We start from the raw sequence: 27,661 nt of genomic DNA on the forward strand, positions 1-27,661 counted from the left end.
TTAGACTCTGCCAGGTGGGCAGCTGGCTGGTATGAGTGGCTCTTCTTCATGACGTCCAGATATGCAGGGGCAGACTTGCATTCTTTCTGAGCATAAATGAATAGTCAATCAATGGTTCCTAGAGAGGAGATGGGAGACAATTAAAGTGGTATTTTAGGAAGATTTGATCTTGCTGGGATGCTGGCGGACTGGAAGAGGAAAGGGCTCTAGGTAGGAAGGCCAACTTCGAGGCTTTTGTGTAATGGTCTAAAGAGGGTCTGATGAGTATCTCACCAAATGAGAGTGGAAGCAGTAGGCATGTGAGGTGAGGAGACCAGGAATCTGAGAGACACTACAAGGAAAGAAGAAATGACTTTGAATATAGGAGAGGTGTCGAAAATAAGAAAGTCAAAGAACCCAGCAGATTCTGGGTGTTTTTTTTTTTTTTTTTAATCTTTAGGCATTCTAACATTTAAAGATTACTGTTCCAAAATATCTTAGTGATCACTGTCAAATGACATTGTCCTATAGCTCTTGTAAAGTATTGTGATGATGTGAAAGGTTAACTGAACTGAGAATTTAGAGTTTAACATAAATAACTAGGTCTTCCATATCTTATCAAATCTTGAACCACCTTGTTTAAATTGAGTTTTATCATAACTATCTCTCCTTTAAGTAAATTACTTTCTGATGTGCTAGGGGGGGAAATCCTTTCACATTAACCAGATGAAGTAACATCAGTTTGCTTTTGAAATTGTTCATTTTATTATTTCATCACTACTTTTCTTCTGAAAAGTGAAACCAAAAAGCAAAAAAAAAAAAAAAGAAAAAAATTAAGACAATGTAATTATATCTTTAATCCTATCAAAGTAGAACTAAGATGATTCAATGTAGAATGTTGGGATCTTTTTACAAATGAGGAGGAGGGGATTTGTGTTACATTACTCAAGTTGATGCACTTGAAGCTTGACCAGGAAAAATTTACTTTCTCAGAGGGTAAATACATTACTCATACTGGGGGGTCAGGTAGTCCAGCATTTTTAAAAGCTGTAGGTCTCTTATTAATGCCAATGATGGTAGGATATCCTGTTTTAGCACATTGCTAAATCCAGTCCAGTTATTTCTATAGCAAACACAGTTGCCGACATACTTCTGCCGTTAGTTGCTAAATGAGAAATAATGAAATGCAAGAGTCATAGAAATAAAGCAATACAGATACGGCCAGCAGTTTAAAATGATTGATTCTTTTTTTGCCTAACCAAGTTTCTCTTTTTCACTATTTTACTCAGGGCCACAGCTTTTAACATGTAAACTTCAGAATGAAGCTGCAATGATCTAATTTCTGAAGTGGATAATAATTCACTTTATTTTAGTTTTACATCCATACCAAAAAGCAGAGTTAACACAAGTGGGATGTTTTATTAATATTATTTCCCAAATAAATATATCTGTGGTCATCTTTAATTTACACAATATCTTAGATCCTGGATATTGGGCGGATACTCAGTATCATTTTATAAACTGTACATCTTACAGTATAAATCAGTCATAATATTTAGAACTTTAGTACATGACTTCAAAAATAAGAGAATAAACATTTCAAAAGGACAGAAATTTGATGCAATGAGGTAACAGTTACCAAGAAATAATATGCTACCTGTTCTTATTAATTTGGTTCAGTTGAAACTTCTTTTTGAAAAATTACAGCAAGGGTGATACACAATTAAAAACTATTTTAAAAAATTTGTTCTTTCTCATTCTGTGTTTTATCTCATTCGATTAGGAAAGAAAACTGTCTAGAGATGAAGAATGAGAGCTTGTTACTGAGTTTGCACCACTTCTTAGGTAGAACCCCAGAGACAATCTCTTTTAATCTTTGTGTTTAATTATTAATTATTCTGTTTGTTTGGCTTTGCTATCCAGCAGTATTGTTATGGAGACTACATGGCACTACTCCGTCTCATCAAGAAGCTTGCATTTTTATTTCTTACCTAAAGACTACATTCAGCCAGTTGGAGAACAGCCTGAGATGCGTGGCAATGACATGCAAAATAATTGCTTTTTCTTAATCTTCAGACATGGATTCATAATTTAGAAAAACCCAGTAGTTGTTCCTCTACAGCCTGGATAACGTCCTTTGTATTGAAAAATCACACTGGAGACTGTTTATTTACAAGGGTCTAAACATGCGTATCTTTATGGCTTTCTCCTGTCACAATGAATCACCAGCTATAAGTTGTCCTTTGTTGGTTTTGGTAAAAATCAAATGAAACACAGCAGGAGATCTCAGAGTGCATTGTCCACGAGTGTAAAAATGCTGTGTTGATGACAGATCATACTGTTTTTATTAAAGCTAAGAACATTGACTTGACTTTGCTTTTTGACCCTGGTACTCTACTGTCAAGGTGATTTTATTTCTACAAATTTTCCTTCTGCTGGCCTCATCAATGATTCACCATAAAACATTAGACAAATTCTCATCATCTGTATATGATTATAGCAGGTTCTGTTGTGCTGCTCCCTGCAACTAAAAAGATGTTTCTCAGCTTTGTCTAAAGAGGACGCAATTTACTAGTGCTCCTCCCTTGCACGATGTCTTCTTGTTTTAATACCAAATTATAAAATGACACAGACTCAATGCGAAGCATCCTGATGTTCCTTTTAATACCATTTGCTAAAAACTTGAGCTAGCGGTCATATATTTTTAAAAAGAGAAAAATGACTATATCTAGCAAATAGTGACATATCTGGGCAGGATATGCAGGATTTTCTGTTCTGTTTAAGACCTAAATGTAGTGGATCTCTCAGTTCGCAGATCTGTATTATATTTAGAAAATTATTTACAAATAACTTTAAAAGTAACTAGATAAAACAGTGCTGTACACAAGATTCTAAAACTATTAACACTACAGTGCAACCAGGGATCTGTTGAAGGAATAGGCAATCTGACCCATCTTCCTGTTTGTAATCTCAGATTGGTTTTCATGTCACTTCTACGGTGCAGCGCTATTCTATGCCTTAAAACAGTTATGTACACGATGAAAACCTTTAGTTCATATTCTCAGAGGACATATATTCTATGAGATTACACAATAATGATAAAAATGATAGTAACCATTAACTGAGCATCTGTTAACTGCTAGGCACTTTACATAATTATTTCATTTAATATCAACCTAGCAATGTAGATATAATGATAATAAAGCTGAGTCTCAGAATGATTAAGTAGCTTATCTAAGATTTCAAATCTAATAAGTGACAGAATAGAGAGTTGAATGCAGATTTGCCTAACTCAAAGCTAGTGCTTTTCCTACTGCCCAATACTTTTCTTTGGCAGATAAGAAATAAAAAAGAAGTTTGAGAAACCCAGCAGTCTAGCTCCAGCCTAACTCTGTGCTTCTCACTGTTGCAATATGCTGTCACTCTGAGAAGCTTAGATCACATACTATTCTTCCTAAAAATTTCTAAATGGCTATATATTTCTTAAAAATTATGTAGAAGGATTTCATTGTATCAGCTGGAGAACTTTCCAAAGCCCTGACCCAGTATTTCAACCTTATCCCCTAACATGTCCTTTCAAATATCTTGCACCCCGATGACTTGAACTTCATGGTCATTCCCAACATACCCATTTAAAAAAAATTTATTGGAGTATAGTTGATTTACAATGTTGTGTTACTTTCTTCTGTACAGCAAAGTGAATTAGTTATACATATATATATCCACTCTTTTTTAGATTCTTTTCCCATATAGTTCATTACAGAGTATTGAGAAAAGTTCCCTGTGCTATACAGTAGGTCCTAATTAGTTATCTATTTTGTATATAGTAGTGGGTATATGTCAATCCCAGTCTCCCAATTTATCCCTCCCTCCTCCCCCTGCTTTCCCCCCAGTAACCATAAATATGTTTTCTACATCTATGACTCTATTTCTGTTTTGTAAGTAAGTTCATTTGTATCATTTTTTTTTAGATTCCACATATAAGCGTTATCATATATTTGTCTTTCTCTGTCTGACTTACTTCACTCAGTATGACAATCTCTAGGTCCATCCATGTTACTGCAAATGGCATTATTTCATTCTTTTTTATGGTTGAGTAATATTCCATTGTATGTATGTATCACATCTTCTTTATCCATTCCTCTGTCAATGGACATTTAGGCTGCTTTCATGTCCTGGCCATTGTAAATACTGCTGCAATGAACATTGGGGTGCATGTATCATTTCAAATCATGTTTTTTTTCTGGATATATGCCCAGGACCCTTTGTTCTTATTGGAGAAAAATGCCTTCCTTCACTCCTGGTTTCCATGAGGAGAGATTTTTCCCTCAGCACAATTTTGGGCTCTTTCTGTCCCCTCCTTCTCTATCCCTGGGAGGATGGAGTAATTTTTCTGATGAATACATTTGGGTAGAATGATCGGGAAAGCTCAACATATCTCTGCCATTCTTTAACTGGGATCTGGCTGCTGAATTTGGGCCCTTTTGGTGCCAGAGCACAGGTTTGGGGCTGCTGCCATTGGCTGGGTCAGCCTGCCTAACTCCAGGATTCCATTAGTGGGTACATTTGGCTCTGGAACTAAGCTGCACCCTTCAATATGGCATCTATCAATAGTAAGGTCCATATTTTAGCTCAGTTTTTACTTTATTTCTCAACTTGCTCAACCTGGATGGGGAAGGGGGTGCTATTTATTGAGGACTCTCTCTGAGATTCTAAGAAAGCCGTTCCCTCTGTCTCCATGACCTTCTTTAATATCCGTATGACAAAGTCCCATTTAACATTCAAGACCTTCTTAAATGCTTTTTCTCTTGTCAAGTTCCCTATGTGACAGCCTCATGTGGATAGAATCTTTCCTTCCTTTAAATCTCCTTAGTAGTTTGCTGTGACTTTTTCAAACAATATTTATCTTAGCTCATATCTTTCACTTATTGATTCACTTTATAAGATTGAAGTTATACTCTGTGCACTGTCCTCATACCTGGGGTTATAGCAGCTCACAGTTCACATGTGGTCCCTATCTCCCTTGAATTATTAGCTTAGCAGTGTAGGTACGGACTGAAGAGTAATGACAAATGGTGTGAATGGTAAATGGCAGTGCAGGGTGCTATACGGGCGCATATAGCCTTTGTGCCTAACCTATCCTGGAACATGGTCAAGGTGGCTGTCAAGGTCTTCTTCCAGCTGTGATCCTTTCTGAAACTTGAGGACCTCTTCCAAGCTACCGAGCAGCTTTACAAAGTGACTTTTGGGCTAATATTTAAAAAATGAGCAGGAGTTAGCTGGGTGAATGGATTAGATGGCTAGCGAGCAGAATATTTAGTGAATTGAGTTATTTTTCATTAAAGTGAGTTCTCTTGATCTTTACTTGGGAATACACTATAAGCATTATTATTTTATAACATGTATAGTATGCCAGGTACTCTGTGAAGCATTATACACACATTTTTTTTTATCTTTACAATAACTTGATTATGGTGCTATGATCTCAGTTTTAAAGATAATGAAACCAGATTCAAATATACTAAGTAACTTGTCAAAGGTCATATAGCTAATTAATGGCAGAGCCCGGGAGCCAGGAGTCACCTCATTCCAAAGTCTTCTTTTTCTGTGACAATTATGGTGACTGCTACTACTACTGAAGAACCCCTCTAATCAATGTTGACTGTATGCATTTATGTTCTGAGGGCTCTATGTACAGTGTCTTAGTTAATCCTCAGAAGAGCCCTATGAAGTTGGTAGTATTATTTGTTATCCCTGTTACACACAGAAAGACATTCAGACACCGGGTGGGTCAGGAGCTAAGCTCACAGAGCTGGAAGGTGCGGGGCCAGGATCTGAACCTAAGCAGCCTCTCTCTAGAGCTCAAGTTGCTTAATCACAATTTTCAGGAAAAAATTTACAACTATAATAAAGACGTTTGCCTGGGTGCAAGAATCTTGAAGAAAGAAGTAGTGAAAATATATGTAGACTCTCAGAATAATTGGGGTTATAGGAGCCAAGAGAAATTAATTTGGAAAGACTTGATTTTTTAAATTAGTATATATTCACGTGTGGGTATTGCTTAGAAAATGTTTACGTTGAGTTGGAAGAAAATGGGGAGTGGTTAGTAAATAGTTTTGGATAGTTGTTGTGACAAAGAGTGCAAACTGTGTGTTGAAATAAGGTAAGTTTTGAACAAGAAGATAAGAAGATACAGGATGGCAGGTAGTAAACAGGTAGTTCAAAGATACCTGAGCAGGACTATTTGATTTAGAGATTGTTCGATACGTATTCAGTTCCTGCAAACAGGAGCTTCATGAGCAAAAAGATGGTTTAGAATTTTGCATTACTCGCAAAATCACAAATTTCTTTTTCAATAGTACACATTTCATCTATAGGCCACCCGATATATGGAATTTTGCTTTGGGGAAATTGATAAAATAGGAGATGGATTAAATATACACGACTCAGAGATTTGTTTTTATGGACTTTTGAGATTTTCTAGGTCTCAGGGGATTCTGAAGATTACTTAATGAATTCGTTCCTTGTGACAGAGGTTTTGGAATTGCTCCCATGATGTATGTCAGGGGTATGAAGCCACCTCAAGTGACAAACTAGAGAATTATCCCTTGGAAAATGAAGTGGTATCAGTTTGTCTTGAGCTGTGATCTACTCCTTAGACCCCTCACATACTTGTTTTTATCTTATCTTGTCATTCTCAGATTTCCAGCACACTCAAACTGCCTCAGAGCTGCTCAGAGAACTCTCCTGAGACTTCAGGTCTGGTCCTTTTTGGCCTGACCAATGTTCCTTTTGTCTTTTCCATTAAAAATCACCTGTCCTGGACCCTAGCTCTTGAAGTCTTTGATCTCTGCTGAACATGCAGTCTAATAAATCTTGCTTATATTTTAATGCTGTTGTACTTATAGGAAAAGTCTAGCACCTGCTCCTCTCTCACGAGTACCAGAAGTACAGTTCAACGCAAATTCTTCTTCTTAAAAATATGAGACCAGGGATGGAGAGGAGGGTAGATCAAGTAGACAATATTTTCTGGATCAGGACTGCAAATTTATGACTGTTCCATTTTGGGTAAACCATTGTACTTTTCTGGGATTCAGATTCATCAACTTTAAAATGGAGATAAGACTACTTACTCTTACTAATTCATATTACTAGACTGAATAAGCCCATCTAACATATTGTGATTTTATAAATCCCACTTGATTTTGAACTTACGAAAATAATGAATCAAGTCTTTACTACCTTGTAGGCATTCAATAAATATGTTTGTATCTGAAACTGCAAGTGAGTTATGTCTGATTCAATGTTGTAACATAAAGGGAATTTCAACTTAGGTCAAAGGGGGAAGGTGATGGGAAAATTTTTTATTTTGTTTGTTTATAAATCAGATAGAATTTTACAAGCTTTAAATGATATGGGTTAGGTAACTCATAGTACAATAAAAAGAGGAGAAAGAAAGGAGAAGGAAGGGAGAGAAGGAGGAGAAAGAAAAGGTGGTTTGGATTTGGAGGGGACGATGAATTCAAATTTGAGTTTGGCATCCTCGTGAGACATTATATGCAAACGTTTAGGAGGTGATATGGGGAGAGAATCCAAGAGATAAAGCTTTGAGAATAAGCCCATTATTTGGAAGGATGTGCAGTGTGAGGACAGAGGTCCAAGTCTGAAGGTCTGAGGGAGATCAATACTTCATAAATTACCAGAGGAAGATGAATCCCCCAAATAAGGAGGTACAGGGTAGCCAGGAGCGCGTGGTGTCATGGAATCCAAGGAAAGAGGGCATTTCAAGAATGAGGAATTTATTCAGCAGTTTCATGTTACAGAGAAATCAAATAAGATAAAGACTGAAAAAGCTCTGGGCTCTGGAGCAGAACTTGCTAGCTAAAAAACAAAAAGAACAGAGAAAGAAAAAAAAAATGAAGAGAGAAAAAATGATTCTTCTACTAAATCATGCTAAATTATTGACCTGATTTTTATAGTTTTTCTCAGTCTTAGAGATTTGTGATGTCTCTATTTTTATTATATGTCTAGATTGACACGGATAGTAATAGTGATATCAAATGCAAATTGCAAATTTAACTTCTTTCTCTGTGTCATCTTGAAAATTAAACCAAACTAATAATTCATTGGTTATTATACCTGTGAAATTATGTTGGTAAAATGACAAAATATGAAAATATACTAATGATTTTAAAGTATGTATTTTCCCTTTCTTTTATCAAATCAGAACTATAAAGTAAGGTGGGTGAGATTACTTTCAAGTTCAAGTACACTTTTGACCACAAAAAGGCAGTTTTGCATAGTTAAGAGCATAGATTCCAGAGTCAGACTATCTAGGTTTGAATCCCAGCTTGACTATTTGTATGATTTTGAGCAATATACGTCCCCTCTTTGTGCCTCAGTTTTCTTATTTGTAAAATGGGGATAATAATAGTACTCCACAGCTTCTGTATGAGGATTCATGAGTTAACATTAGATATTGTCTAACACTTATGCCTACTATGTTAGTATAAGAATTCTACAGAAATTATACTTAAAAAAACCATAAGCTTGAATTCAAAATATGAGTATTCATACCCATATTTATTTATTTATTCTCTAACCCACCAAAAATACCGTGACCTGCAAGTGTCCTATATTGTAATTCACATAAACCACTTTATAAAAGCAACTGTGATAATAGTGGAGTAATAGTAGTTAATTTGTCTAATTTTACTTGTAACAGAAGGTGGTCAGTTAAGGAACTCTTGCCACTCTAAATCTAAGACCTTGAAGTTTTTTGGAGAGGGCCAGGGAATAGGTAAGTACCTCATTTTTATTATGGAGGCACAAACATTTTAGATCAAATTGATGGAAATTCTTTCTGGAGTTTTTCTGTGCCAGTCCTATTTTACTGACAAGTCAATTAGAACAACAGGGGCTCTTCCTAGCCCCTTGCATTGGTTATTTAGTGTTGTGCAAGAAATCACCACAAACTTAGTATGTTAAAACAACAGGAATTTTGGATCTTACAGTCAGGAGTCAGGGTTTGCATTATCTGGGTCCTTGATTCAGGCTCTCCCCAGGCTAACCCAAGGTGTGGCCAGGACCGTGTTCTTATCTAGGGCTCCAGATCTTCTTCCAAACTCCCTAGTTGTTAGCAGAATTCAGTTCCTTGTAGTTGTTGGACTGAAGTCCCCATTATTTTGCTGGCTGTTGGCAGCTAGAGGCTGTTTCCCTTTCTTGCCGTGTGACTTTTCCATACCTAGGGCGGACACAGCATGAGTGTTTCCTCAAGGCCAGCAGGAGACACTCTCACTTCTAATCACTCACGGAAGTCCTGGACTCTAAATGGTTCACACAATTGCAAAAAGAAAACCAACCCCCTTCCCACCGCCCAAACCCACACTGTTAATATCATCACCCATCTCATCAGAACAGTGCTTAGGCATTGGGAAGCAGTCAAACTCAGATCAGTGAATACAAGTTTTTTAAACTTCACATTTCCACTTGAAAGCTTGAATTTTGTCATTGGGATCAAAAGCTGAGAATTATTTTCCTTGGAGTTATAGGGTTCCTTTGTTCACTTTCCCCCAAGATAGCGATAGCCTAATACCCAAATTGGAGTAACCATAGACTGTCCATTGTTCTTTAAGGAAAAATGGCGCTCCCTGAATGATGTGGCTAGTTCAGTTCACGCATTGACTCATTTGCTTTTCCTTGAGACAATTCCTTATCATCATGCTTTTAGCCTCAAGATACTTTCAGGGGGGCAGTAAGGTCAACAACATTTTAATATAGGTACTGAGATGTTATCTATTTATTTTTTGCTGTATTGACAGTTGCAAAAGTGGTGGTGAGGTGAGTGAGATGACTGGCCTCTTAGCATGAGTCAAGGCAAGGGCTTCATTCTGGATTGGTAGCCCTAGTTCATTACCACCCACTAGCAGTCAAAGAGAAAAATGCCAGTTGCACTTAAGAATGTCCTTGATGGAACAGTAACAATCATATATTTTATTAAATCTTGGCCCTTGAATGCACATATTTTCTTATTTTAAGCGAGAAAATGAAAAGCACACAGAAAGCTTTCTTGTTTTCAATATTTATAGCCGACCATCTTTTCCTTTGTACTCTTTTATTTTGGTTTAACGTTGAGAAAACTTTAATTCCTTAACATACCTGATAAATATTATATTATACTCATTTTATTACATACTTTAGAAAAATACTTAAATTTTCAATCACTTCGAGTTCCTTTGCTTTTTTGTGTTAAGGATGGTCTAACATTTCCCCTCAAATTACTATTAAGTTATCTCAACATCACTGTCCTAGAATGCTTTATTTTATTTTACATTTCAACCCATAATTTGAAGAGCCATAAATCTGGGATTAAATTCAGACATAATAAATAAAAACTTTCTTTTAGCCTCTATACATTTGAAGGTGACCTGAAATTCTAAACAGGAAAAAACATTTTAAAAAATCTTTTTTTAATCCTTTAATTAAACTCCTAAATTCAAGACAAAATTTCAAGGTTATAGCATAGTTTTGATTCTTCCAATTTTATTTAACTATTTGAATCTCAACTGATATTTTTATTACAATATTTATTGAAAATATTCAATATTTAGGATATAAAATAGATTTAAAATATTTGACAGTATAGCCTGGATTTGAAAACAATATATGAAGAGAGGATAACTGAATTTGGAATCAAATGCCTTCTTTAATACTTGAACTGTGCCACTTAGAAGTTGAAAGTTCTGAAGCCGGGTGTTTTTTATCTGGTTTTTTTTTTTTTTTTTTGCTTGTTTTAGCTTCTCTGAACTTCAGGATCATCCTTAACATATAAAGCCAGGTCTAATTATTACCTACCCCACAGATAATGCTGTGAAGTTTGGATAAGAGAATGTACTGTTTGTGGTAGCTGCTCAGTAACTATTAGTGCCTTGCAAACCAGTTCATCTGTACCATTTTTCTAGATTCCACAGATGAACCAGTTTGCAAGGCAGAAATAGAGACACAGATGTAGAGAACAAATGTATAGACACCAAGGGGGGAAGGTGGGGATGGAATGAATTGGGAGATTGAGATTGACATATATACACTAATATGTATAAAATAGATAACTAATGAGAACCTGCGGTATAGCACAGGGAACTCCACTTCGCTGTACAGCAGAAACTAACACAACATTGTAAAACAACTCTACCCAATTAAGAAAAAAGAATGCAAAAAAAAAAAAAAGAAAAAAAGTACATTAGTATAAAAAAAAAAACCCTGCTAGTGAAGGTAACTACCACTTGTAATAATGTCCCTCTAGGATAATCCATTCTGAGTTATGACTCACAAATGGGCATCCAGAAAAGAGACCCTTTCTCAGTTTGGGAATATTTATGAGGAGTTTCCAAAAAAAACTAAAGTTTTATTGGGAATGATATGGTACAACTTTGATACATATCCTCTATATTCTTTAATAAAACTAGTATGATATGAGCAATTTGCAAACTGTGTTTTTGAGTAAAGGTATTTTATGTTAATAATTTGCATGTTTTCTGTCAAAAATGATTAAAATTTTATCACATTTAAAATACATTTTTATCAAGTTAAACTATCAAAAAAGATTCTGAAAAGAAAATGAAAGTATGCTGGGAGAAATGACAAAAACATACATTTGTAATTAGGTAGACAATTTAATCCTGTTCTGATACATTTTTAAAAGAAAGTAGTTTTCACGCATAATGAAAACACATATTTCCATGGGAGAGGAATAAACTCTTAAAATTATTTTTAGTAAATACATGGAGCAAAACTACACATAAACTTGTAAATTAACAAATACACATTGCGTGGAGTCTTTTCAGTAGTCATATTTCATATACAAAAAATAAATCTCTTGTGGATTTATGACTATTTAACAGGCATTTCATACATCTAAAAGGTCATGTCTTTTATAATTCACTTTGCTGATGTAACGTAGAATAATAGTGTTTTTTTTTTTAAATAGTATTTCTGTTGTAGCAGTTAGAAAATTAAATTTGGTGTTGTTTAATGCTAGCAGCCCAGCAACTTTAATAGATTTGCCGCATTGATAAAAGGTAGACAGATATCTAGAAGGCTGACTTCTGCATTTATTTTCTCAAAGCAAAGGGCACATAAGCTAAACATTTCAAATGTATGTTTTGCTCTGAAAGCATTAGACCTATGAGGACAGGCGGGGAGGAACTCTGCTCACTGAGTTTCCCCACGGTAAGTCACGAGTTTTAGGGCTAAGCCAAGCTGGCATGCAAAAGGGTTTGCTGCTGATCTTTTATACTAATTTTGGATTAATTGTGATCTACAGCACTGCGTAAACATGCTATCCTAGTGCTTTAGCTTCTCCACAGCTAAACATTAATCCTTCTTAATGCTCTAAGTCAACTTTTAGTCCTTAGAAGAATTTACCTTAATCTCTGGCTAGTAAGTTAACTGATTTACAAAACATAATCCATGAGCCCAGAATCTTAAGGATGTGTGAACAGGCAGCAACCTACCTTTACACAGTTCATTGGACTGGATTCTTTGCAACACAAGCTGGTGAAGGAGATGCTTCTGAACTGCAAATTTTAAAAATCTGGATATTTTGTTGTATTTAAATATAACAGTCCAATAACTGAACTTAAGTTTGTTTGAGATTATTTGTGTGTGCATGTGTGTGTGCACATGCGTGTGAGTGTGTGTGTGGTTGCCATTTGTGATTTTATAAGTACTTCTAATAGGAGTCAATTACTTTTCTGCTTTGTACTTTTTTCTACTTAGGTCTTTGCAACTAATGTAGTCAGTCATCTGAATTAGTGACAGGTCTCTCTCCATGCTTAGGTACCATTTTATTTCCTGTGCATTATGGTCATGGAAAACTGCCCTATATACCACGTCTGGTTTTAGTCTTTTGAATTGGAGTACAACCATCAGTATTAGTGATGACAACCTCAGATGGTTCTCTAATGTAGTTTGGTTTTGAAATCATTCATGTTGCTTGGTGTTTTAATTTGAAACTCACTTGACTGTTGGGGTCTTCAAGGGCTATATTCTCTCTTACTTCCAGCCAGCCAGGCACATTTATATTTGGTGGTCTGCTCCATCCCATTCCACTTGGGGTTCTCTGATTTCTTACATACCTCCCTCATCTATTAAGGTTTCTCTCAAATGACTAAAGTTAGATTTGTCAAGTCTCCCCACGTTGATGGGTAACATCTTGTATATAGTTTGTAAGTATAATTCTTCTTTACCAAATTCTGACTCCAGAGACCTTGATTTTCATCACAGAATTATAAATGCTCATGTTATCTCCCTTGTGCTTACAGAGATTTTTGGAGTTTTGATTAGGTCTTTGTCAATGTAACTGTTGGGCCCCTGTTTGCTTATTCTTGTAAATGGCAAACACAGCCTGGAAACGGAGGCAAGCAAATGGGAGGAGTAGCCTTATTACCTTTGTGGGGAGGACGTGCGTAGGGTATTTTGCATTTAGAGACTCATTCTTCTTCCTTAATGTATATCACTGTTTCTGAGCATAAATGTTTTGTCTGGGTGATGTGTGTCTGTGAGGGTGTTTGTGCATGGGTGAACGCTCCCCTGCACTCACTTGATTGAGTGTCACCTGCTGGATGAGCAGGGGAACCCTCATTGTGTGCCTCGTCCAGGTGAGGGAATATTGGAGAAAACTGTCCTGGTGGGCTAAGCCCTGTGCTGGATGCTCACGATAGATCCTGCCCCAGTGCAGTGTTAGAGCTCAATTTAGACTTTGGAAAATGTACTTAGAGGGACTATTTTGTCACATAGACTACTGTCTAGTAGAAGGAGAAAGAGACCTGCTAGGGAAAGATGAAATCCCGGGATCAGGGGTAGGAGTTGCTAAAGGAAGTTAGTGAAGGGTTGGGCTATGCAGGTGTGAAGCGGCACTCTTTCCTGCGTAGTCCTGATGGCAGGTGTGCAAGGGTAGGAGCTGGGGCATGTCGACTGAGCCCTCTTTGGGGAATGATTTAAAATTTTTTGTGCTCTTGCTTGGACTATAGAAATAGGCCCATAAAATGCAGTATTTCAACATCCTGCCTTTATTCTGCTGTGATTCTCTTCAGTTGGCCTCCACGCGTGGTAAATTGTCATACTTGATCCAGCCTTGTGTGAAGGCGATGGAAATGAAGACGTGGGGGAGCGAAGGGAGGTTGGCATCCCATCTGCCCCCAGCCTGTTGGAGCGAGCAGCATTCTGTCAAGGGAAGCTGCAGGCCACTAGTTCCAGGGTGCTGTGAGCGGTGGCAGGTGCAGGTGGGAAAAGCCAGGCAGAGCAGTGATATGCAACGTAGCTGCCAGCAGGAGGACTCAGGAGTGGACCTTCATGCACTAAATACTTACTTACTGAGCACATATTATGGGCTTGGCCCTGTTTTAGACACTTGAGATAACCCAACAGGGAAACAGTCCCCTGCTCATGTGGAGGCTATATTCTGGTAGAGAATGAAGGCACAGACAGAAAATAAACACAAGGCATGGTAAATAAGTCAATTACATGATTTGTTAGAGGATTAGAAGTTTCACGGGACAAAGAAAGAACAGAACAGGATAAGGGAGATGGGGAGCGCTAGGGAGGAGGGAGAATGACATTTCACATAGGTTGTCCAGGGCTTCCTTGGTGGCGCGGTGGTTAAGAATCCGCCTGCCAATGCAGGGGACATGGGTTCAAGCCCTGGTCCGGGAAGATCCCACATGCCGCGGAGCAACTAAGCCTGTGCACCACAACTACTGAGCTTGTGCTCTAGAGCCCACGAGCCACAACTACTGAGCCCGCATGCCACAATTACTGAAGCCCACGTGCCTAGAGCCTGTGCTCCACAACAAGAGAAGCCACCGCAATGAGAAGCCCGTGCTAGAGAAAGCCCACGCCCAACAACGAAGACCCAACACAGCCAAAAATAAATAAAATAAATAAATTTATTTTAAAAAACCCAAAAAAACAAAACAAAAAAACAAATAGGTTGTCCAAGGAAGTCTAGTTGAAATGATGTGATTTGACTTTGGGAAGGACATGAAGGTGGTAAGAGAGTGACCCATGAGGTTATCTTGAGGAAAAATGTTCCAGACAGAGGTAACAACAAATACAAATGTCCTAAGGAGGACATGTGCCCAGGTTTACCTGAGGAGCAGAAAGGAAGGCAATGCCGAGGCAGGAGTGGGTAAGGATGGAGTAGAAGTAGAGAGGTCCAAGTTGAGTTGGGAGCTTGTCCTGTAGAACTTATAGGTCTTTACCCGTGACCTTGGCTTTTATACTGATTCAAATTCCTGGGAAGTGACACAACCTAAGTTTTTAAGAGAAACTATGATTTCTTTGTTGAGAATTGATGGTCAAGTGGTAAAGGTTGGAGCAAGGAGAGCTTTGGAAACTAATGCATGTTCCAGAGAAGGGCAGGGTGTTGCAGTCATGATGCTAGATGAGTTTCACTGTCTACCAAATGTTAACTTCTTTAAATTTAGTTTTTAGAGATGATATAAAATGTTATTCTCAATTGTCTGAATTTAGTTTTTAGATACTGTGTAAAAGTTTGTTTACAGTTTCCCTAATTATTTGTTTATTATTCTTTTTTCACATTCCTGATTTACATATCATGAGCTAAAACACATATTTCATTTTATTTATTTATTTTTTTAACATCTTTATTGGAGTATAATTGCTTTACATTGTTGTGATAGTTGCTGCTGTATAACAAAGTGAATCAGCTATATGTATACATATATCCCCATATCCCCTCCCTCTTGTGTCCCCCTCCCACCCTCCCTATCCCACCCCTCTATGTGGACACAAAGCATGGAGCTGATCTCCCTGTGCTATGCGGCTGCTTCCCACTAGCTATCTGTTTTACATTTGGTAGTGTATATATGTCAATGCCACTAAGCTGGGACAAAGTGAGAGAGTGGCATATTTCATTTTAAATTCTACCCTTGGATTCCACAGATAAATCGTTCCTATAATATTTTGTATCAGTGGCTCATAATTCCAAGAGAAAAACTATCATTTACTGGCAATTTCTGGCAGTAGAAATAGTGTAATAGAAAGCATTGAAATGAGGTGGGAGGTAGGGAGTGGAGGGAACAGGAGACATACAAATATTGTGGCAGTGAAGATCTGAGCGTAAAGTATAAAAAGCCTGAAGGTAACAAAGAATACAAGTGTGCCTTGCTTTGAGAAAAAGAAATCTATAGAAATTCACATGTTCAAGACAGAGTATCTACTATGACAGAGAGATCAGGTTGTCAAACCCTCTCACTTTACATATGAGGAAATAGGTGTCTGGGAGAGCCACGTGGGGAGTTCTGCGAACAGTGAAGACTTCCTGTCTCCTGGTATGTTCCCTGCTGTGCCCCACCTGCTAGTCAATTAAAGGGAGGTGATTATGGGTGTTGTAAAACTGTTCCTCTTTGAACAGACAGTTCCCCTAGTGATTTTAAATATTTTACACGCCATTAACTACACATTAAAAAGACTGGTGGCTATAGGAATGCCTACCAAGCTCTTGCAAATATCGATGAATTAGAACAAATAAGAATTTTTGAAATCAGAATTTTAGTTAATAGGAAAATATGATTTGATTTTTAAACATCAATTAATATGTAACCAGTACCATCGAGTTAGATATTCATCTGTGGGCTTGCAAAGACTGTCACTCACGAATTCTACAAGCAAGATGGAGCCAGTTGAAGACGGAGGACACGTCTTTGTGTTCTTTCTGCCCAATACAGGGTCCTTGATGAAGACTCTGGAGTTGATTGTTAGGTGAAATTCAGTTTAATATACAGATTATCCTTCCCACACAGGAGCCCAATGGCAACACTACAAACATATTTACATATTATATACAACTTGGTCGGGATTTTTCTTAACTATACAAAAATTGAAATAATTTGTTTTGGGTTATTTGTTCAAACCTTACAGTCACACAGAACATTCTTTGGCAATTAAATCATTCAAAGGGAAATGTCACCTCTTAATGAGTGCAGCCATATATACAAAACCCCTCACATATATATCTACATATATATTTATTTATTCTCACTAATGGTCTTCTCCCCACTCCAAAATGTCTGGAATGGGAAAAAGGGGGTGAGAAACAGAACAGTGAAAAGGGAAATAGGAAGTTCTAATATTTCTCTATAATATCCTTCCCCTTTTTATGCATTTATACTTTTATAAACTGCTGTATATTTGGATATAGAGAAGTATGGCATAGCAGTTAAGAATATAGGCTCTTGAGTCTGGCACTTAGCCTTGGACTCCAGGTCTGCCACCTCTTCTTTGTGGGTCCACAGAAACTCACTTAACCTCTTTGCAAAATTAATGTGATAACAGAACCTACCTACTTCATAAGGCTGTTGTGAGTACATTAACCCTTAGAACATGTACACATAGTAAACTTTTACTAAAAGTGTTAAAATCATGGCTATGTTTCCTTCCAATATAATTGCATTTTATTTTAGGTGGGTAAACCAAAGTGCAAAATAACCCTTAAGTGTATTGTTCTGCTCTTTGGCAATGAACTTACAGCCATAAAAAAGTCATTGTCACCGAATATTATTGTGGAATGTGTAAAAGGGAAATTCTGAAAGGTAATAGATGAATTGGAACAGGAATTACACTGATTAATTATGAAACTGCTCACACCCCATTGCATTTTGATATTTTTATCTAAAAGCAAAGACCTGGCTAAAATGAATAGAAATGTTAAGGTAGAGAGCAACTAAAAGTTACTAAAAATATACCTTTGAAAGAACTGTTTAAAAAAGGCGTGCACTTATGTAAAAGAATTTACAGACATAACCTAGATAACTGATTTAAATTCTAAGACCACAAAATTTTAAAACTGACACTAGGGAGCTAGAGAAGCAAAATTGCAATCCATAACTTTAAAGATGTGGGAACTAATGTGCAAGGTGATCTATGACTTGTTTCTGTTGTGAGGCAGCACTTATTTCCCTCCCTTGGGCGTTCCTTCCACTGGGAGGCGACTCCTTTTGGTGCATCACTTCTGGCTTTGCTCTACCCGTCCGCTTGAGGGGGTGAGGTGCTGTATTAGTTTCCTTGATGGTTTAAAACAACAAAATATTATTCTTTCATTGTTCTGAAGGCCAGACGTCTGAAATCGAGGTGGCAGCGGGGCCATGCTCCCTCCAAAGGCTCTAGGGGAGAACACTTCCTTGCCTCTTCCAGCTTCTGGGGGCTCCAGGCATGCTTTGACTTATGGCCTCAGAGTTCCAGGCTTTGCCTCTATCTTCACATGGCCTTCTCCTCTTCTCTAATAAGGACACTTACCATTGGAAAGAGATTTTTCCACATTCCTCCCCCTTAATCATCTCCAGATCCTTGACTTAATCATATCTGCAAGGACCCTTTTCCTAGATAAAGTCACATTCATAGGTTTTTTTGGGTTTAGGATATGGACATATCTTTTTTGGGGGGCAACCATCCCACCCACTACAGGTATGTTTTCTATCTTCTAAGTTACTGCAGTCATATGTTTGCTGGTGGTTCTGTCACTGTATAATAAGGTTGGCCTATTTTTCCAGTCTCCTAATAGCAGTTTCTTTACAACTTTTATAGCCTCTATGAAATTTCCTCTTGTTTTCTATCTTTTGCCCTCCACCCAAACCCAAAGTCAATGCCACATATTTTAGGCATGTTTTTAATGGTAGCACCCCATTTTCAGTGCACATTTCTGTATCTTGCTGGGTAAACTATTCCAAAATGTAATGACTTGAAGACAATAACCATTTCATTTGCTTAGAAAAAATTTAAGGCTAACAAATTGTCCTGGTTTCAGCTGGACGGTTCTTCTATTGGTCTTGCTGGAGCCCTTCATGTTGTTACAGTCAGAGGATGGATAGACTGGGACCGAATGGTCTAAAATGGCCTCAGTCACATGCCTGGGGCTTGGTGCTGACTGTCTGCTGAGGTTCTCTTTCTCCACTTGGTCTCTTATCTCAAAGGGGCTAGTTGTAGAGCAGGAAGATCTAGCTACCAATCCCAGGTGAGGATTCCCAATGAATGAGATGGCAAAGATTATCACAATGCTAACCCACAGTCCTTGGCCCGCTGCTTCTTGTAAGGGGTTCTGACTCCCTAAGAATGATTCAACATACAATGCACTGGTTAGAACAAACTTTACTTGCTTTACAGGCATCTGCAGCGTGTACCCGGCTCCAGTGACCAGCGGGTCCCTCCTGATAGCCCACACAGGGCAGTGGGCTGCACCACCCATCTCTTGCTGCAGGCAAAGACCCTGCTCCCTTCTCGGTGGGTGGGGTGGGGAACAGATGTAATGATGGGGCTGGCCAGGTGCCATATTAGGCACATGCTTAGGCAATACAAGGAAGTTCACTGCATACCCACAACAGGGGAAAGCTTCTCCTAATAAGGAAGAAGAATCTGGGGCCAAGGAATGACCAGGTTTTCATATAGAGGAATGTTCCAGGCCCAGGGCACCTTTCGGACAGTCCTAGAGAGGAGCGGCTCAATGCCTGCTTCTGCAGTACTAGCCTGGGTTTCACTACATGTGGCAACATTGAAAGAGGACAAGAATGGAAATGCAATAAAAATTGGAGTCTAGGTTCAAAACACATAATATTCTGTCTACAATGTTCTATTGACCAAAGCCAGTCCCAGATTCAGTGGGTGGGGAACCTCTTCCGTTCTCACTTTTTGGAATCTTCCTGTGTACAGACAGCATGCATTTTGTTCTCTTTCTCAATGCCATGGGTTAGAGAAGCAGTCCCCACTTGGGGTTGTCCAGCTGTCAGTGTGTGGGTAAACTGTCCTATTCAGAGGTTTAGACCTAGGAAACCTATTTGTCTGCAGGTATATGTCACATTTTCTACCATCAACCTTATAAGTAACGAAAGTGATATTTTGCCCTCCTTCTGCTTGAAGTCTATAGCTCTTTTTTAATTGGTTCAGAGCTCATGTAGAGTGTAGGGACGTTATTTAGTGAGCTTTACATAAACTCAATGATTACGCCAGCAGTAAATGGCCAAGTGAGTCCTAGGGCTCAGGTCTCATGACTTGAAGCCCAAGGTGGTTTTTTTTTTTTTTTTTTAAGTAATTAATTTATTTATTTTTATGGCTGTGTTGGGTCTTCGTTTCTGTGCAAGGGCTTTCTCTATTTGTGGCAAGCGGGGGCCACTCTTCATCGCGGTGCGTGGACCTCTCACTATCGTGGCCTCTCTTGCTGCGGGGCACAGGCTCCAGACGCGCAGGCTCAGTAGTTGTGGCTCACGGGCCCAGCTGCTCCGCGGCCTGTGGGATTTTTCCAGACCAGGGCTCGAACCCGTGTCCCCTGCATTGGCAGGCAGATTCTCAACCACTGCACCACCAGGGAAGCCCCCAGGGTGGTTTTTCTACTGTATTGCCCTGGTGAGGTAATATCCTGAGCATATGCAAAAATCGAACACTCTCTGATTTGCATCTAAAGTTCTGTGAAGTTCAGAGATTCTTCTGGAAAATGCTAATGAAAAAATTTAAATAATTCATATAATGAATAAAGCTGCTTCATTAGGGGAATGTTTGAACAAAATGATAATGCAATTAATTGTATGTAATGTATACTGCACATGCTAGAAATACTGTACTCGAGGATAGGCATGCAGATAAGAAAAATACGTAGAAAGTTTTAAGCACTCTCACTTGACAAATGAAGCACGACAGAGTAGAGTAATAAGGTTGGTAAACCTCTAAGTGATGTCACTGCTTCATGCTGCTCCATATAGGATATTAGCAACAGACATTTATGTTATTTATTGCTGTCATTATGCATTTTTTTCATCCGTGGCAACTTTTCAGAAACCATATTATTAGTTCAGATGAGGAAAGATACTATTTCAGGTTTTGGTCTAAAGCATTTTAGTGGTATTTTTGTTATATAGAGGACCACATATTGTTTCAGACCATATCTTGCAATTTCTATGCTTATTGAGTTTGCAATTAATACTCATGTATTAACTTCAGATATATTTGTAATATTGCTATGTACTAAAAGATGGATACTTCTGTTTTCAACTTTGGTTTTCAAATGAATTATACCTTTAAGAATAAAAAGAAAAAAGAAAAAAAAATTCATCCTGTTCCAAAGGTTTGAAGGCAGGGATGGACTATGTAACATGTGACTCTGTGTCTTTGCTTTTCTATGTATCTCATTTAGACATTAGGTCTCTCAAGTCTAGCAGATTTAAAGCAAATCCACAGGACATGAGAGAGCATGAATGAAAAAGTAATTATATCAGAACAGCAATTCTGCTCCTCTCTTTTGTTATTGCTGTTGTTAAAATGATTTCTGCACTGAAAATCTTCAAAGTAAAAGAATGTGGCCAAACAATTCTTTTCAATACAAGAATTTTAAGGATTTGTATATTTATACACACACACACACGCACACGTACACACACGCTTGATACTGGGTGAATATTTAAATATTTAATCTGAGCTGCTCACTTTGTTAGAAAATACTACTCTTGAGGCCAAGGTCATGAGTTCAAATTCCAGGTGGTCAAGAGCATTTTGCCTGGAAAAGGACCTGGTTCCAAAGCCATGGTTAGCCTCCTTAATCTCAGTCCAGCATGCAGCATTTTTATTATTATACAGGTCAAGTCAGGACTGAAAGATTCATGCAAACCTGTCTCCAGGACTAGACTGACCACTCAGTAAAAAACAGAACTGGTGAATCACCCAGCATTCTCTCTGCCCGTAAATAGCCTATACATTTAAGATGATTTTCATGCTTACTAAGCTGAAGCAAGATTGAAGAAAAGCTCAAAAGTAATGTCTACTTTTGTGGGTAGTCACTAAATTGTTGGTTTGTGGAATTTATTCTGAGAAGAAAGACTTCAAATCAAAATACCTATAATAAAAAGGGCCAAAGGGAGCCATAAAAATCCAAACCTTTAATAGTATTGCCTGCATTCCAAAGAATCCTTCTATTCTTCCTTTTTTTTTTAATAGATATTTAATTGGATTTTGCATTTTTTTTTAAATTAATTAATTAATTAATTTATTTTTGGCTGTGTTGGGTCTTCGTTTCTGTGCGAGGGCTTTCTCTAGTTGCGGCGAGCGGGGGCCACCCTTCTTCACGGTGCGCGGGCCTCTCACTATCGTGGCCTCTCTTGTTGCGGAGCACAGGCTCCAGACGCGCAGGCTCAGTAGTTGTGGCTCACGGGCCCAGTTGCTCCGCGGCATGTGGGATCTTCCCGGACCAGGGCTCAAACCCGTGTCCCCTGCATTGGCAGGCGGATTCTCAACCACTGCGCCACCAGGGAAACCCTCTTGCATTTCTTATTTCATCTTCTCCATTGTCTAGCAAGAATTATAATTGATATATATATATATATATATATATACACATAACATAGAACTCGAAGCTGTTATAAAAATTCATATAGACATAAAGTTTCAAGACCACTGCAAACCTTCCTTTATGCATTAATGAAGTAGCTTAGCTCATTGCTTGGGCGGTCAGGGATGCAAATACTAAAAGAGCAGTGAACTATTGAGCCAAACCACATGCAAATAAATAAACAGAAATACAAATATTCTGGCTTCTGAAATCAGCTATTTTAAAAAGTTTCCTCAGAACTGTTAAGATCAGTTGCACTCAGTAAGTGAGTTCTTTAAGTATATTCATCTGGTAAAGCTCACGCACTAAAGAGATTGAGAGGAAAGGTGTGTTAAATCTAGGCTTGCGTTGCTGAGCCACACGTATTACTGAATTCATTTTCCGTAAAAATCCTTTTTCTCAGTCGAATGCAGACTAGAACTTGTGAGGTAAGAGGAGAAAAGTGGCACTTAAATTTTTGAAAGTTCATCAGGTAAATGTTCTCTTTCAAGTTGATTTCAAGTTGATATTATGTCTAGACTATCAAACTGGGATTAAACATCAAGTTCAGCGTTTGAGATTGTCCCTGATACCCTGAATGCTGCGTAGCCCTGGTTCCCTAACTTCTCAGGGCAAGCGTTTGCAGCTTATGAAGTAGCACTGATTGAGAAATGCCCGCACTAAACATCAGTGAGTCTAATCCAAGTAGGTCAGAACACTAAACTAATTGAATCTTCACAAATTGAGGCTAAAATGTAATTTAGAAGTAAAAAAAAAAAAAATCTGAGAGCGGGAAGCCTTCCTCTCAAGCATCCGGAAGCCATTAAGCTTGCAAAGGTATTTCCCTAGGAAGGGGATTGCTTTTTTGTTCTTGTTCACTGCTGATTCACGAGAAAGCTTACACTGTCTTTGCATAAAACTTCATGGGGAAGGGAAATTGAAGATAAATGTAATATTGTTGGTTGGGCTGACAACCACAATGTTACTTACATTTTAGAATTTGGAAACCTGAAGCACACTGAGGTTAAATAAATTGTTCTCAGGTAACAATAAAGAAAGATAATAAATCAACATAAGGACTCAAGATTTTGGCTTTAGTCATATTCTTGGGGGCATTGATCTATACACTTCTTGTGTAATTTATTCCTTTCTTCTGTATTTTTTCAGTCATCCTAAATTTTGTTCTAAGTTTGACCCCAGAATTTTTATTTGTTGTAAACTGAAAGTGTATATGAGCATGTTTGTAATTTAGAGAGACAGAGCTTCTTTACAAGGGTTTTCCTCAAAAGGGGGCAGGGTGTACTGACAGGGATTCTTCAGGCTCATCTCCTCCTCCGGTGGCAAAATTCTTTTTATGTAAAGAATCTCATATGCTATTTAGGGCAAAATGAAATCGGACAGTCATATATGTGTATATATATATATAATATTTTTCTATATATCTGACCCTCCCAAAAATTGCATCCCTGACATCATATATTGATTTCTCTTCAACAATGTGAGGAGAACTTAAATTTTAGGTATGACACATGTTCATATTTTTCAAATAAATACTAGATGGCAGGGGGTGAGCAGCTCTGATAAGAGATGTGTCTGGTGATTATTAGTGCCAGACACTGATGTTAAGTGGCGAGTGCATCTCAGGAACACACAGCTTTAATGACATGATCTCTATGTCTTTAATAATTATAAAAAAAAACTTTGTTTTGATGTATAGGGAAACTAGGGTCAAAATAGTTGAATGGCTTTGTAGTGGTATGTAGCAGTTTAGAATTAGATTTGGGATCTAAATATAACAAGAGTTTCCTAAATCTGCAAATGCTATTTTAATATTTGAATACTAGTTATTTTGACAGAAGAGCTATGTGTATAAAAAACATAGATGCCTACGTGTGCAGTTTATTTGTTAAAGGTCCCATTTCTAGGAGTCGTTGTATAAATAATTTAACTACTGAAAGATAGAAATCAGATCACTTAAATTTTTTGGCAGCTACCAGTGGTTAATTCCATGTTCTGCAGCAAATTCTCTAAATCATTCCCCCAAAATAAAGCCTACTTAAATGTTATGTTTCTTATTAATGTTTTTAAAGAATTACTGGCATAAGCAAAAACTGTGCTTTGTTTAAGCCCTAAAGTTCATCATCAGTTGACCCATATTACCCATCATTTATCCTGAGTGTTGTAGCCTATAAACAGACTAAAACCAAAGAAGACATACAGTTATTCTGGGAATGAACATGGTGTAATAGCTGTAGGAGTTTACTGGAAAGACCTAGAAGTCTTAGAGTCCAGATCTGGTTCTTGTACTGACTTGACATCCTCTCTTGGATGTTTCAAAGACACCTCAAAATCAGCATGTGTGAGACTGAACTCATGATCTTCTCTTAGACCCGGTCATCTTTCAGTGTTTCCTATCTCAGCAGCAGCACTACATCCACCTAGTGCTGTAGCTCAGAAACCTAAAAGTGGTCCTGTACACCCCCATCTTTTTAACCCCACCCCCCATTCAATCCATCACTTGATCCTGTGGATTTTACCCCTGTAATATCTCAAATCTGCCAGTTTATCTCCATCTCTGCTGCCTCCACCCTAGTCTAGGATGACATTGTCTCTTGCCTGGACTCCTGTCTTCTAATTGGTCTGTGAGTAATCACTCTGTGTGCACACTGCGGCAGAGTGATGCATTCAAAATGTAAATCTACCTCTACTTCCCTGTATAAAACTCTTTACTAATCTTCAGATAAATGGAGGGTGGGGAGGGATCTTCAACAGTAAGGGAAGGCACCACATGCTGTCTGCTACCGATCCCTCCAGCTTCACATTGCCCATTCTTCTTTCTCTGTTGAGGCCAAATGAAATCACCTTTCTTTTGGTCACTCACATTTTAGCTGCCACAGGGCTTTTACACTGGCTTTCCCCCTGCTTGGGACTCTTCTTTCTCTTCTCTGCCTTGTGAATTCCAACTCATTTTTCAGGTCTCAGCTTGTATCAGTTCCTCAGTGAAATCATCCCTGACATCATTAAATTCCCTACTTTGAGATTATCATTGCCCTCTATGTGGCACTTGTCTTGGTAGCACTCTTAAATATGCTGGTGTGGTTAATTACTATGGTAATAGCAGTTACTTCTCACCTTCCTCCCCACTAGAGACTATACATTTTATGAGTGGAAACAGAATCTATGTTTCTTTATCAGTATGTTTCTAGTACTTGGTAATATGCTGGGTGCCTAATGATTACTTGTTAAATATTTATTGAATGAATAAATGATCTATCTATATCTTTGGATAAGTTATTGACTTCTTGTGCCACAGTATCCTTATCTGTACAATGGAGGAAGATTTAATATTTTAAAAAAGTTCTTTCAGAGTTTTTTTTCTAGTTGCATCCAAAGTATTGCTAATTTGAAATTAAATATGTGAATTAGTTTGTAAAACCTGTTCAGCACTCACTCATTGTACCAATCCATGACTACTAGGTGGAGAAGGGGTCCAGGTAGAGTTCCAAGGGGTCCAAGAAGGGAGAAAAAGAGAGTGAGGAGAAGAGACGAGAGAGAAGATGAATACATCTAACAATCTGTAAGGAAAGCAAGGAAATGAGAGATGGCTAAAGTTGAAAGTGGGTAAGACCAGAAAAGAAGTATGATCTTTACTCTGCACATTAAGGAGAAAGAAAGTTTTAAGTTCATATAGTGAAGTACTTTCAAGCTTCCATGCTCCTCCCCACAACATACATGCACGTGTGTACACACATACACACACCCGGAGCTCTCTCTCTGCTTGACTGAATTAGTGAGCTAATGGAGGATTTGTGATCTGAACTCAGGATTCCTGACTCCCAGTCTATTTCACCCTTGCCTTTCCTTTCATCAAATTAAAATCTCTGCACATCTTATGTGTATGGGGGTAATGAGTTTAAAGTATATTTGAGCTGTCATTTAAAAATTTGTAGTCTATAAGGAAATTAAGGGAGAGGAAGAAAAGAGAGAGAAAAATCTGGATTGCATTTTCCTGACCCATACAGGATTTTACTAAGAAAACAGACTTTAATGTAAACAACCTGTATATTCTTCAAGTTGTCTTTTAAAATAACAATTCTGTAAATAACTTACTTTTCCTAAAATGCGTAAGTTGGATTCCTAAGGCCCTGCCTTCGGAGACTTGTTTCAGGTTCAGCCAAACACGAAATCCTCCAAACTCTTGATATTCTTTTGCTCCCAACAGCTTTTCAAAAGGTAGATGACTAGGAAATACACTTTCATTCTCTGCTTAGTGCTGGAACATTAGTTTGACTTTAATAGGCTGGGATGATTTCAGTTTATAAATCTTCAACTGGAGGATAAAGTTCAAGTAGATAAAATCAAACAGATGTTGGTGGGAGGATTTCTTCTTGACCCATAAAAGTGCTATCATCAAAGCCGAGAATCATTTGTTTTGAATTATTACACTGTTATCAAAAGGACTGTAGCAGTCTGTTTGTTGAGGAATTGGATCTGTTTATCTGAAAACAGAACAAAGATGCCATGCTAAGGCGTTCCTGGGAAAGTGTGGTTCAGATGATGGCTGACACGGTGGGGTAGCTCTGAGACACTTTGATTGACATTTGTCAGCATGCATGGTAGTCAGGGCACGTCATTGTTGAAGCAGTGTGGAAGAGCCCTGTGTTAACCAGAACTTGGCCAAAGGCAGGGTGTGGGTCAGTGGGAGGGAAACCCTCTAAGTCAAACAAGAAAGCTCATTCCTAAGTGAATAATTAGCTGTTAGTGGGGGGAAAGAATTAATTTACTAAATATTTAAATAGATGGCAAGTAAATGGTACTGAAATGTTCCCCCAGGAGCACTTGTCCTGAAACTGGTGTCAGCACATAGACCATTTCATCTCCATCCTATTTAAATAGGAATAGTTTACACTTGTGTACAGAGGCAGGCCCTTGCTTTATAATGTGTCTCTCCAAAATGTCTTTAGTCATTCTATTAATTTGGTTAGTTGGGCCAGGCGCGTTTTTGTGTTGGATGCACTCTGAGGGCAATGCAGTAATTAAAAATACTAAACTAAAACACAAAGAAATGACTTGCTTAAGCCTGTAGGTAATCATGTTGCTACAGGATGAAAACAGTGAGTATCAGAGTTTCTTTTACAACGAATACATTCAGAACACCTCCCTTTAGTTATCAAAGTTGTCAGATATGTACAGAATTACACTAGTAGTAGAACTGAACTGATTGGAGGTTTTCTACTTCACTGATACTAACCTCCCCCTTTGGAGTTTGCAGATCCTCTATAATCTGACCTGTCTCTAATGAACCAAACTTTTCTTCCC

Source organism: Balaenoptera physalus, assembly GCF_965194825.1.
Source record: "Balaenoptera physalus genome assembly, chromosome: 5".
NCBI classification, from domain to species: domain Eukaryota; kingdom Metazoa; phylum Chordata; class Mammalia; order Artiodactyla; family Balaenopteridae; genus Balaenoptera; species Balaenoptera physalus.